Below are 9,452 nucleotides of genomic sequence, written 5' to 3' on the forward strand. Positions count from 1 at the left end.
GATTTTAATTCGTGAACTCGGGAATTTTTCGAGGTATGTTTTAGGTCCGTTTTTTAGGAAAGAAATAAAGAGAGACAGAAAGAAGGAGAGAGAGGGAGAAAGAAAGAAGAAGAGAAAGAAAGAGAGAAAGAATGAAAGACCATATGCTGGTCGAACTGCAGATTTCCTAAAACTTCAGAGATTATGTGGTTCGCGCCATACGAAAAAGACAAGAAAGAAATATACAAGAAAATAACAAGATCAATGAAAGTTCTTATCAGTTGAAGAAAAAATTAAAGTCTGCCTTTCGTAGACATTCCATCTTTGTTAAAAAAAAAAAAGGCTAAAAGAAAAAGTTGCGAACGAGAAATAGCCCGGCATCGAAACTGGATTTTTGGGCGGTCACTAACACTTCGCCTTTTTTCTTCTTTTTTCCACAATTTAGGTATATTTGAGTGATTCGGCTTTCTTTCAGTTTTCGTTCATCTTTCTTTCCTTCGTTTATCATTAACACAGTACGTTTCATTTTATAGTTTAACACCTAAAAGAAGTCGTGAAGCTCTATTTCATGCTATCATTATTATCATTTCTTTCGTGGCACAGATTAAAAACAACGTTGGGGTTTAGCTTTAATAGCATTTGTTAGTATAACGTAATTTGTTTGCAGATCTGTTTTCTTTTCTCCTAAATCTTTATGTTATAGCACCATCCTTTTCCCATCGCGTGTCGCTAAAGTGACTTCTACAAGAACCTTCTACAGGCTTCCAACCCACGGTAAGTTCTTTTACAAGCTCCAAGCAATCTTGGACGATCTTTGGTTGAAAATATTCAACATTATGATCATGGGTGGCTTTGACTCCAATATCAAGACAAGTATGGGGGAGCGCTAGTTAAAAGTGGCTAGACATTTTGGTTTAGAGAATGTGATTGAAGAACCGAGTAGGATTACGGAATCTTCAAACACAACCATAGACCTAATCTTTACATCCAATAAATCCAAGGTGAAACTTGCAGGCGGTCATGACCCAGGGATTTCTGATTTCCATCTTGAATACGCTTTGGCGAGTTTGCGAAGGCAAAAGTCAAGTCTTGTGATTAAATAAGTGACTGATTTCAAGAGCCTTAACTCTGACCATCTCAGACAGGACCTCGATACATCACCCTGGAGTATTTGTGGAACTTTTGATGATGTGGATTATGTTGCTTGGGCCTGGGAGTATTTGTATAAAGACATAATGAATGAGCGTTTAAAATCCAGTAAAGTAAAGGTTCGCACCAATGGACTGAAGTGGATGAATAGCAATATCAGGAAGGAGATGAATAGGAGATATGTCTTGTTAAGAGAAGTTCAAAGGAACCCGAATGATACAGATGCATGGAAACAGTATAGCAAACAACGTAATCGTGTAACTAAGATCATGAGAGAAGCTGAAGCTGAATATTGGAAAGTTAAATTTGAAAGTGCAAAGAGCTCAGGTGACTTTTGGAGGTTGGTACGCCGGTGAAATGCAAGGCAAATCAAAAGGCAACGTGAGTGCAATTAAAAATGAGGATGGAATTATTACTATAAATGTTAAAGACAAGGCTGAAAGCTTCAATGACTTCTTCTCTAAAGTTGGTGAGAGGCTTGCAAATGATATTCTAACAGATACCAGTGCTAATGAACATCAGCACATTTACCAAATTACACCTACTATTGAGCCAGAACAACTTAATGTCCACAAGATTAAAAGGGTTATCGATAAAAAAGTTAAGCCTGGAAAAGAATGTGGCCCTTACAACATTACCTCAAGGGGACTCAAACTTGAAGGAGATGCTGTAGCAGTTGGCCTGTCTTATATGATGGAAGTAAGTTTAAAATCCTCAAGTTACCTTCCTCGATGGAAGCTGAGTAAAGGGAAAGCTGTACCCAAAAAGGTACATAGCTCTAAAAGAGGTGACTTTAGGCCTATTTCTCTATTGTTTATTCCTAGCAAAGTGTACGAGGGCATAATAGGAGATTCCATTGACTGCCATTTTAACAAGGGAGGCTTGTCCAGCAAAAGCCAGTGGATTTTTAAAACTGGCAGGTCAACAGAACTCTTAATGCTGCACCTGACTGAACTTTGGAGACAAGAACTGGTTAAAAACAAAACTGTGGGGGTACTGTTTATAGACTTTAAAGAGGTATTTGATTACATTTGTCATAAAACGATGGCCCTAAAACTCCAAGCCTGTAGAGTATCAGGGAACCAAAACAGTCTGATTGAAAATTACTTATCTGAGAGAAATCAGTTTGTTGAGGTAAAGGGGCAAAGATCTAATGAGGTGACCATCAAGTTTGGCGTACCCCAGGGACAGTACTTGGCCCCAGGCTTTTAAGTATTTACGTCAATGATCTTCCTGAGGTGCCTAGTTGTGGAAAGACGGAAATGTTTACTGATGACACAACCCTATATTGTATAGGCAATTCCATTGATGATTTCAGCCTTAAGATCCAAACTTCTTTAACTGAAATAGCTAAGTAGTGTAACAGGAATTGTTTAACAATTCATCCCGATAAAACTGAGGTTATGCTTCTCACCCGTAATGTTTTCATTGGTCTTGTAAGACCAGTCAAATTGGGTGGTCATGCCATTAACTTTTTCAGCAAATCATACTGTCTTGGGTTTATGATTGACAATAAGTTAAGCTAGGGACACCACATTAAAGATCTATCAATATCTATGGCCAAGAAGGTAAAGCAACTGCGCAGTTTTAAAAGCCTTCCCTTTCATATCTTGGGAGTCCATTTATTTTAAGGGAATTTTACCGAGCATCACTTATGGAAATTGTGTATGGGGTAAGAAAAATTAGGTGTTTTAGAGAAAATTCACCTGGGTGCTGCCAAGCTTATCTTCAAACAACATGGAGGTATACTAAGTCCCAATCAGTGGTACCATCTTCTTGTAAATCCATAAGTTATTTGTATAAGATGAGGCTCCTTTGTCTGACACACGAAGCTTTTTATGGGATCTGTCCTGAGCAGGTTGTAACAATTATTAGGAAAAGTCCAAATATACGAAATATGAGGGACAATTTAAAACTAACTCTGGAGGTACCAAACTCCAATGTTGGAAGACTGTCTCAGTTTTAGACGTAGGTCTGCAATAGCGTGGTATTCCTCGCCTCATTCAGTCAAGAACATAGAGGATAAGAGATTTAAGAACAAACTCCGTTCTCTTTCAACAATTATTGAAAAGATATCTTTTAATCAAACTGCTCTAGCTGGCAACAAGGATTTGGTAAATTTTAAATATTTTTAGGAATTTTATCTTATTACCTGTATTGAAATTTATGCTAGGATTATAAGCCAATTTGAATCACTACTCATATCTTAATTTATGCGAGGATTTTTCTACTTTTTTTGTAATTACTGTAATTATATAGAAGTTAGATTTATCGCAGGTCCACATCAGCTTAATGATGCCAGCAACCACACTGCGTTACTAAATAAATTACGTATGTATGTATGTATGTATGTATGTATCAACTGTTGTGTTTTCACACTTGTGTTCTCTTCCCTTGAGTATTAAGACTCTAGCAGAATCATTTTTCAATTTATTGATCTTGCAGCATGCCGCTAAAGCGCCTTTTGTGAGATTTGTTTTGGAAAACAGTATTTAATACACAAATCCTTTGTTACTATCACCTATTTTTTTTTCTCACTGGAGTTCCTTTTCCTCGAGTTTTCAGGTTCTAGCAGAATCCTTCATTTTCAATTTATCGATTTTGCCGCTAAAGAAGACAGTAATTTTAAATAAACAAATCTTTGAAATAGGTCGAACTGCGAACTTCCTAGAATTGTAAAGATTATGTGGTTCGCACCATACGAAAAAAAGAAGAAAGAAAAAACAAGAAAATAACAAGATCAATGAAAGTTATTAGTTAAAGAAAAAATTATAGTCTGCCTTTCGTAGGCATTCATCTTTGTTCAAGAAAAAGCTAAAAGAAAAATTGACTAGCTAGAAATAGCCCGGCATCGAAACTGGATTTGTGGGCGGTCACTTACATCTCGCCTTTTTTTTTTTCTTTTTTCCACATTTTCGGTATATTTGAACGATTCAGCTTTCTTTCAGCTTTCCTTCATCTTTCTTTACTTCGCTTATCATAAACACAGCCCATTTCATTTTATAGTTTAACACAAAAAGCCTTGAAAAAAACAAAAAGCCTTTGTTGCTATCAACTCGTGTGTTTTCACACTTGTGTTCTTTTCCCTTGAGTATTTAGGCTCTAGCAAAATCCTTTTTCAATTTATCGATCTTCCTGCGTGCCGTTTAAGTGCCTTTTGTAAGATTAATTTGTATTGGAAAGCAGTATTTTTTAATACACAAAGCCTTCGTTTCTATCACCTAGTGTGCTTTCTCACTTGCGTTCTTTTTCCTAGAGTCTTAATTAAGGCTCTGTCAGACTCCTTTTTCAATTTATTGATTTTGCCTCTAAAGTGCCTTTTGTAGCTTTTTTTTTGGAAGACAGTATTTTTCAATAGACAAATCTTTGTTTTAGCATCTTTTTTTTTGGCTTGCTTTAAGGCTCTACCAGAATCCTTTATCAATTCGCACTTTGGCGACATACTTTCAATTCTGTTTGCCGTTTAAGTGCCATTTGTAATATTTATCTTTTCATTTTTTAATTAATTACAAGCTTTGTTGTTATTACTTTTTGTGTTTGGAGACCTATGTTAATAAAGACATGTCTTTTTGAATTCATTCTTTTAGCATCGTGTCACTACAGTGCCATTTTAGTCTCCCATTTCCCTGTTTATTTTGTGGAGTCCGTTTCTTTAGGCAAACTGAAGAGTAACCTTATATTATCAGCATCTTTTTCTGCTCGAGTCTCTAAGCACCAGCAGAATCCTTCCTTTTTTAATTAAAAGCTTTGTTATTACTTGTTGTGTTTGCAGACCTACGATTATAAAGACAATTATTTTTCGATTCATTGTTTTAGTATTGTGTCACCGGTGCCTTTTAACTAAAACAATTATTTTTAAAATTAGGTGTTCTCTAGAGACCTATTTCTTATTGACCTCTGGAGACCTACTTCCCTTGAGTCTCTTTCAGTTAAAGTGACAGGATATTTTTATCGTTGAAAGTGATTCTCCATTTCTCTGCTGTTTGCCAACATGTCTGGATTGAGCCACTTCAACTGCGAGCTTTTACCCGATGCTAACATTGACAGTCATTTAATCTGCCCGATCTGCTAAGGTTTGCTTTTATCGATTACAAACCTCGGCACTGCTTGAGGAGAATTAGAAACTTTTCCTTGTCAGCTGTCAACTTTTAATGCGAAAGAAGAATAACTGGCGATATTAAAGAGAAGAGTTCGACAAAAAAAGAGAACACGGTTCAAGCGCTCAGAAGAAGCCCCGTAGCAACTTCAGAATAACCGGCCACTTTTGACTAACCCTAACCCTATCCGCGACTTCTTTGTGCAAAATCTGGACGCCATCGTAGAGCAGAGTACCAGTCGCTCTCTAAGGATTGTAATTCTCTTGACAGAATGATACCCTTTCTTTCGTCCTTGGGCCTTTTTCTATTTGCGTTTTTCTTTTTTTTAACCAAGGATTATTTTCTGCTTTTAATTTTTCCATGAGCAAGTATTTTTCCATGCGCAAAGAGCTTCCAAGTGTGAATTTTTTCAAGGCTGCGAGAAATCGGAGAAAGAATTCAGTGCAGTTCGTCTTGGGGTAAAGAAACCACTTTCGGTAAAGTTATCGGGAGGTTCGAGAATTCGAAGGATCGGGGAATATATAAATGCCTCAGAAACTACTTCCAGAAAATTATTCCACCTAATAAATTATAATCACCAAACTCAAAATTCCTTGAAATTTGTTGTGATAGCAGGCTAGCTCGTGTGTGATTAATTTTTTAATTTTCATATTTGTTTGTAACGCCTGTCGCATTGACTGGTCGTTTGCCCAGTATTTTTCCAGCACTTTGAGAACTATTCAAGGGACGGGAAGACGATGGCTATGCTATCCCTGTTCTACCTGTTTTAAAACGACTTTACAAAGCAAGGCAAAAACGGCAGAAATCTCCAAAAACCACTTTGGACATACTAGGAGTGACTAAGTTTTGTCATTCTTTTGTTTAAAATGTTCGTATTTCGGAATACTTAGTGTTGTAAATCGACCATATTTCGTTCCCCATTCCTTACAACGCATTCAAATTCTCAACGGTTCCTCGAATAACTTAACACCGGGTCACACAACGGATGACGTTTCCATGAAATAATAATACATTTTTCCTCTAGAAGTGAGCTGTATTACTTTGGACGCCCACGTCCCAACGTCTTCTTTATCCAAACCCCTGCGGTTTCTTTTTGTTGCGCACTCCTTAAACAGACTTAAACCCCTAACTAACGCAACTTCTGGAGTGGTTTGGAAAAGCTTCGAGTTTTTTTATCGCTCATAACCTTTACTATACACAATAGTGATGTGATAGCGGAAATAGTGTTTTAGTATAACATCCCACTGGGGCCCCCCTCCCTCCCACAGTGAAGTTGATTGGTCTTAGCTTTCTTATTCATTTTATTTAACGATGACTGGTTGATTTTTCCACATCCCACTGTCTTCCTTTTCCAAACCACTGCTAGCAGTTTTTTCTTCTTTTGCTTAATCGAAATGTAAGGAATAAAGAGCTGTGCGAATAGACTTAAACCCCTAACGCCACTTCTTGAGTGGTTTGGGAAGGTTCATAACCTTTGCTTCACACAAAAGTGACGTGATAGCGGAAATAGTGTTTTGGTATATTACTTCACTGGGCCCCCCCCACAATGAAGTTGATTGGTTTTCTTATTCACGTGCCGGACTCGTGCTTCTACGGCAGAACAAAAAAGGGCCTGTTCGTTTGGATTTCAACATAGTTAGTAGAGGGGACTGAATGAAAGTTGACTAAAATTGAGCAAGGATATTCGAACATGGGAGATTCAGGCGATTCCAGCTCTGGAAGCGATTGCGGGTCACGCTAGCCGATAAGAAAGTCAACGAGTAAAGTGTTCGTATGGCTGAAGAGAAAGGCGAAGTGTACACCGCGTGGAAATCCGTGGGTACTGCTGAATCGCGAGGGCAGAGTGAAAGACATCAAAATTGGAGGCAACTATTCGAGTGCAAAGATGAAAGAGCTGGTCAAGGAAAATTTTGCTGGACTTGCGGCTGTTGACTTGGATAGGTAGGTTAAGTACCAAAGCACTTTATCCCGAATGAATGAGTGCAAACTCAGAAGTGTGTGGTCACATAAAACCCAGGTAGAGAAAAACAATTCAAATTTTAGCCACGCGAAAAAGGATTCAAAATTTACCACTTATACTTTCGCTATTTGCTTCGGATCATTCATTAAAACAAAAGTATGAGCAGTGAACTTGCTACGAATGTAAGGCCTGCAATGGAGTTACATCTGCACGTAATATACAAAAACAGCACCTTTTATAACACATGTAAGGGTGGGCCGAAAGTTATCCAGATCCACCCTATTTAGAGTCATTTCACGCAACGTCATCAAAATTAAAAAAGAAAGGAATTGTCAGTCGTTACTCGAAGACTTACATTTAAACAGATTTTCAGTTTGATCGGAATACTTCTCGCTCTAAACTACGCACAGATCTGAATCTTACCGAGACTCTATCGATATTTAACTTATTTCATCTCTTTGATTCTTGACTTTACCTGTGCAATGGTTTTGGTGATGGCTACAAAGTGAAAACTGGCAATTGGTAAAATTATTTAATTAAGGAAAGCAGGAACCTTGTTATCCATTGACAAGCTTATGATCTTACAGAAAATTTTCATAAACTCATATAGCTGACATCTGATGTATTATTCATACATCAGATACTAAGTTGTGTCAAACAATGTCTTGAGCACAATTAACAAACATTAAAAAAAACCCAGGTGTATGTAAATTTTGTGGTTAATATGTTTTTACTATCCAGACAGATGCAGCTAATCAAAGTGAATGCTGGTGAGATTCACAACAAGTTATTCATTGTTTCCAATAGGGAGAGGTTAGAGCAGGATCGTTCACTTAAGAGGGAGCAGGAGAGTGCATTGCAAAAGGCAATAGAGGATGACAAGGTGAATCGCTTTTCCCAAATACTTATATTGCACAAATAATACCAATATCAATTATGTCAATTCTAGCATGATTACCTGTTGCAAAAAAACTAAAAGAAAGAACACATTAGAAGAAAGTCAGGCAATGAAATGAGGATTATTTTTAGAAGGCTTCCTTTAAGACTTCAGGAGCCAAAACAAGCACCAGCCATCAAAGTATGGCCCAAGTTTCAGAGACACATCCCCAAACAGGAAAGGAAATGAAGTGATTCAACATAAATAACACTTGTTACCAATAAAACTGCCATAATTGCCACTTTCTCTGTTAAGATTTAGCAGCAGCAATTTCAAGATCTTTTTCTACACTATCAGTGAAATATTACTGAGGTTGTCATGTATTTATTCTGTCAGATTAAAGAATCAAGCAAGAAAAGGGAGGCCCGACAAGCCAGAGTTACAGACGTCAGTCAAAAAGGAGAAAAACAAAGTGACAATCATCCTCAACCACTCAAACGGCAAGGAAGAGCACCAGTTCACTAAAGGTACCTTCTTCCAGGTACATATAAACAATGACACAAATTATTAAACTTTAACTAGCACTTTGGTAAAATGTAGACATACAGTGATTGGCAAATAGCTTTTTATAAAAAGAAATCTAACCTTTTTTCCTGTTTAAATGATAATTATAGGAAGTATATGACTGGGCAGGCTCCAACAATGCTCTCCCATTACACTTCTCTATTGAAAGAGGTAGGGAAGTGGTAAAACATGGAGACCTCTTGGAGAGAGCAGAGGTGCTTCATATTCATGAGAGAGCAACCATATAATAATATTGCATTAATAATAACTACAGTACTAGAAATCTGGAGTTGGAGTCTAAAATATACTTGTGTTATTTCAAGACGGCAAATGGAATGCCTTTGGTGAATTCAAATTTGTTCAAAATACCCTTTTAATCCTGATTTTTAGAGGTGGTGGAAAAATATGGCAAATGATATGCTATCTCCTGGTATTTCTTAGCACACAAAATTAATCTTTATGAGATACATAAGAAATACAAGGATGAATTTTGAGGGTTTTTTTTCTTGCATATTCACCAATGTGCCTGCATGAAGTTTGAAAGTCACAAGGGTAAAGTGTTCAAACAGCTACCCTGGTAAATACTGTGGAATTTATGTAATAAACCTTATCTTTGATTCTGTTAACTTGTTTTTTTTTTTTTTTTTTTTTTTTTTAATCCAGGATGAGGCAGAGATTAAATCCCTACTGGGATCAGAGGTTAGAATACACATAGTAACAACTTATCTTTGAATGTACGATACAACACCACATAATAAGTGTATGCTCGGACTGGTCAATTTACTGCAAATTATCTGCCTATGAGTGTCAGAAGCAAAATGGCACA

General features: G+C 37.0%; 1 long non-coding RNA gene across 1 annotated transcript; it reads left to right on the forward strand.

Moving 5' to 3' along the window:
• The first annotated feature begins 7,909 nt into the window (after nucleotides 1-7,909).
• Nucleotides 7,910-8,587, forward strand: LOC148720048 (uncharacterized). Its single transcript, XR_015992938.1, has 2 exons — nucleotides 7,910-8,068; nucleotides 8,459-8,587. It is a non-coding gene; the product is annotated as an uncharacterized LOC148720048 (long non-coding RNA).
• Nucleotides 8,588-9,452: the final 865 nt, after the last annotated feature.

Source organism: Stylophora pistillata, chromosome 11 (assembly GCF_964205215.1).
Source record: "Stylophora pistillata chromosome 11, jaStyPist1.2, whole genome shotgun sequence".
Taxonomy (NCBI): Eukaryota; Metazoa; Cnidaria; class Anthozoa; order Scleractinia; family Pocilloporidae; genus Stylophora; species Stylophora pistillata.